Source organism: Gavialis gangeticus, unplaced genomic scaffold (genome assembly GCF_001723915.1).
Source record: "Gavialis gangeticus isolate Ggan-Ray unplaced genomic scaffold, GavGan_comp1, whole genome shotgun sequence".
NCBI classification, from domain to species: Eukaryota; Metazoa; Chordata; order Crocodylia; family Gavialidae; genus Gavialis; species Gavialis gangeticus.
Genome location: NW_017729032.1, coordinates 33,267,156 through 33,271,857, shown reverse-complemented (window position 1 = coordinate 33,271,857; position 4,702 = coordinate 33,267,156).

The window sequence follows — 4,702 nt, the reverse complement described above, 5'->3', positions numbered from 1 at the left end:
ATGCTCTTTGGAGCTGTTCCAGGCTCCATGAACCTGGGATGCAAGTTCACAAAAGATGCAAACCTATTCCTATTTGTCCCATAAAAAGGCAGAAAACTGTGCTAGCATTCTATATAGCAATATTTAGAAATGTGCATGAAATACTTTGTATTCATAAAATAATTCAAACACAAACCACTCCCCAGCTTTTATCCATTAGAAATACTGATAGTGTTTTGGAGCTGCTAGACTCCCCTTTTGAAACTTCAGTCACTTGAGATGAAAATACTCAAATATGGAGTTTGGAAACTGAGTTTAGGCACTCATTTCTGAAAATCTTTGCCATGGAGTGAAGTACTAGCTAGGTTCCTTTCACTTCCATATGGTACACATGTACAATTCTCTGATATTATATAAAACATTTGGTGGAAGACACATTTTATCCTCAAGTGCACCAACAGAACAACTTTGGCATCTACAGAGTTAATCAGTTGTTAGGTTTCTGTCTTGCAAGAGGAACTCCTACACTACAAGGCTATTAGTTTGTTAGCTATCCTGTGTTTTCATCTTGATGAGAGTTCTAATGTTCAATAATTGTATATTGCTACAGAAAATGAGCACTAAGAAGCCAATCTTACAACAAGCAGCAGAGCAGGACAAGTTACTGCAATCTGGTGGCAGTGTAACTGAGAGCAGAATTTGAGGACTGGCCAAGAACAGTTCTCATTTCTGACTCTACCAAGTTCTGTGAAAGACAAAAAGCCCAACTAAGGCTATCAGCTTGGAAAAGTAGAGACAGACCCATTTATTTTGTTCTAGGCACTTTGTTCTTTAACATCCAGTTCTGTGCAATGTTAAGGCATTATGGTGACCATTAAAAACAGCATAAATAATTTCAAACATTCCTACATTTTACTTGGGTGAAAACTGACAGTGTTGATAGAAAAGTGGATAGAGACTCACATCATCCTATATATTCTTCTGTAAAAAGTACTGGAAAAGAATAGATATCCATTTCATCCAGGAGCCATAGCAAATCCATATTGCTTCTGCAATGTAACTGAACAATGAAGTTTGATCTCTTTCATGCTTGATTCCCTATATATTATTTCAACCAAACTACCTTCTGTAAAAAGGTACCCAAACTAAATGTTCTCAGAGAAGTACCTTCATCTTCAGATTCCCCCCTTTTAAAATAGTAATCACAGCATCTTAATACATGGAAATCAGAATGCATCAACATTTAAGACATAAACATCAAAGACAACCACTAGAATATGCAAATCCTAAATAATAGATCTCTGCCATGGGCTTTGTTTCAGCCTTTCATATGGAGTTTAATGTGTTTAATCTTGATGTAGTTTCATTGTCTTAATGGGGTATAGATTCGGCCAATAGTTTACCAACATCATCTACGACAATGTTCTCTCTTTGCCCACCTGCACAGGTAAAATAGAAGCAAAACAGCTTAGTGTAGTTGCCATTCCTACCCCCTCATTTCTCACACCAGGAAATCAAGATGTACAGCCTGGCTCACAATATCACGCTCCTGCTATTATGTTGGCCTGCAAGGATCAGGAAATTGGCCTTCTTATTGATTTTAGCAGATTTGAGAATAGGCCTTTGAGGACTAAAACTTTCAGTCACCATTTCTCCTATTTTCTCTCATTAATAAAATCTTCATTGCCCAAACCACGAGAGACCACCCTTCTGTTGTTTAAGCACTTACAGTTGGAGCACCATATCCTGGAATGGACATAGTCAACAATTTAGAGTTAACTGAGTCTGCCACATTTTAATCTCTTTGGGTAACAGAGACAGAGACTGACTTGGTAAAGAATGGGATGATTTTTCATAGTTTTTTTTGATAATCAGATTGGATTGACTGGCATGTAATTCAGCTTGAAGCCTTTTTCAAGATATTAGATGGGAGCACAGAATTAAGTTTCTCATCTTTGCCCTTCATATGAAATTCATGTTTGAAGGATGTGCTCAAAGTACTTTTTTGATATGGGGACCCACTAATTTCTGCCTCGCAGGATATTTCTTTCAACTTTTTCTTAGGGTTCATTATTCCACTAATTTTTAATATTTCTTGTAGGACTTATTAGGAAAAAAGGTATTTCTTCTATTGGAATCATAACCTCTCTGGCTAAATTCATTCCTGATGTGACTTTACTGATGTCAGTGGATTAATCTAGTCTCTATTTTCTAAGTATTCTATTACTACTTCAAACACTAGCTTTACATTTGTATGTAGATCTAAAATGTCATGCGTGATTTTTTTTGCCTGACTAAAAATAGCACTAAATTAGCTAAATAAATGAATTAAAATACTTGAATAGGGCTGGACTAGTGTTGTTGCTGTGATGGTCCAAGAAATGTTGAGAGGCAAGGTTTTTTGTGATTTTTTTTTTTTTTTTAATTGGACCAACTGTATAGTTGAGAGAGAAGTTGGACAAATTTTGGGCATCAGGTAACCTTCCTCAAGTCAAACCTCAGGAAGGTTACTTGATGCCCAAGATCTTGTCCAGCATCTCTCACAGCTACACAGTTGGTCCAATAAAGATATCATAACAAGCCTTGCCCCTTAAAATACTTTATAAGATTAACAGCCAGTGTAGAAAATAATACTGTTATATGGCATGATATTGAAATAAATTAAATTAATCAAGTGTCTATTCATACGATGGAATAAAGATACAATTATATCAGACTTGGTTTATATCACAGCACACAGTACAATAGACAGGACTGAAAGTAATCTATCCAAATTATCCAAAGTATCGCTCTGGCTCTGAAACCCTGCAGTTGATTTGGAGTGCACATATGTATGAATACATTCGTGCATGTGTATTTTGGGTGTCATATTTCTCCCTGGTATTTTAATTCGGTCGATTCCTTTTCCACCTCTTTTCTCTCTGTAAATTAAACATTTCTTTCTAAATTAAAAGCAGGTACATGCATCTTCCCTTGCTAAAACATAGGCAAGGTAAAAGATCAAGGTTCCATTGCAGATTGACTGTGGGGAGGAGAATTTCTAAAAATTACCTGTGCTGCGATGACTGCAAGAATGTGCAAATGCTTCTTTTCACACTGTGCTACAGAAAGAACAGCTGCCCACAACTCTTGCTTGCAGCGCTAGTTTTAAGACTTTTGCTGGCAAAGATAATCTAGTTCACTTAAAAGGAAAGATCTTTCTGGTCCTGAAGTAGATTGTTCTGTTACTATCATTTCAAATCATGCTTTAAAAAAATCTGTCTTGAACCGTGTCCTGGCTTATGCTGGAAGACCTTGACAAAATAAATACGCTTGTATAGTATCTTTATTTATTTTATTTATTCAATGTATATGCCATCTTTTCCAACAAAGGCTCAGGACAGCTTACAGTAAGAAACAGAAACAACATGTAAAAGGTAATGGAATAGTTTAGAAAACAAAAGCTCCTTAAGCACTTTGCAGGCCTAGTCCAGCTTGCTAAAATGCCTGCTTAAATAGGAAGGTCTTACAGCATTTCTAGGAGTCCAGGCTTAGGCTCTAGCAGGCTGCAAAGGCGAGGGAGTTCCAAGACTGAGGGATGACTACAAAGAATGACCTTCCATGAGTTTTCACCAAGCAAACTTGGTATGCTGATGGTACTAGTTGGAGGTGAGTTATTTCCAGTACAGAACTCTACTAGGAAATAAAACTCATCTGGGAAACTGTACAGTTCTGTTAATCGTGCTGCAGAAAGATGAATTCATACTGAAACAGCAGCCAAGAAGGGCTGCTAGACTCTATTGCCTTGAACAACCTGAGAACTTAGCTTATTTAGTTTAGTAAAAGGAAGGTGGAGAGGAAATGTAATTGTGCCCTTCTAAAAGCATCAGGAAGGATCATTAACGTGAAATGGAAAAAGAAACTTGTTAACTGAAACATAATGCTGGTACAATAAAACCGATTATAAACTGGCCAGGAACATTAGAAGATGTTTAACCACTTGGAAGAGTGAAATAGCCTCTCACTGGCAGTCAGTAGGGGCAAAAAACTAACTGCTTTTAAGATAGAACTTGATCAGTTTATGAAAGAGTATATGATGTCCTGACTGGGATACCATGCTGGTGAAGATTTTCTTTCCTTTCCATAAAAATAATAGTCCATTTCTGAAGAAGTGCTTTAAAGCTCAGAACCTGTTTAACCTCTAAGACATCTATGTGGCACTCAGTTTTCAGGAATTTAAGTTACTGAATACAATCCTAGTCCGTCTCACACAAGAGCAAACTTCCATAAGGCACTTAGATTCTTTATGTGCCTCCGTCATAGCCTGAAAAGTTCTTTATTTGACTTGTGATTAGACTTATCCTGCTAACCATGCTCAGAAGCAATCCAGTATGGCTACCTAGGCATCTGAACCTGGAGAGGGTCCAGAGGAGGGCCACTCATATGGCTGAGGGCCTCCATGGCTAGCCCTATGAAGAGAGGCTGAGGGACCTGAATCTCTTCTGTCTCCGCAAGAGGAGACTGAGGGGGGATCTTGTGGCTACCTACAACCTTAACGGGGCCAGCAGCAGGGACTCGGGGAAAGTCAGTTCACCAGGGCCCCCCTTGGAGTCACCAGGAACAATGGCCACAAGCTGAGGGAGGATAGGTTTAGGTTAGATATTAGGAAGAACTACTTCACTGTAAGGGTGGCCAGAGCCTGGAATAGGCTTCCCAGAGAGGTGGTGCTCTCACCTTCCCTGGA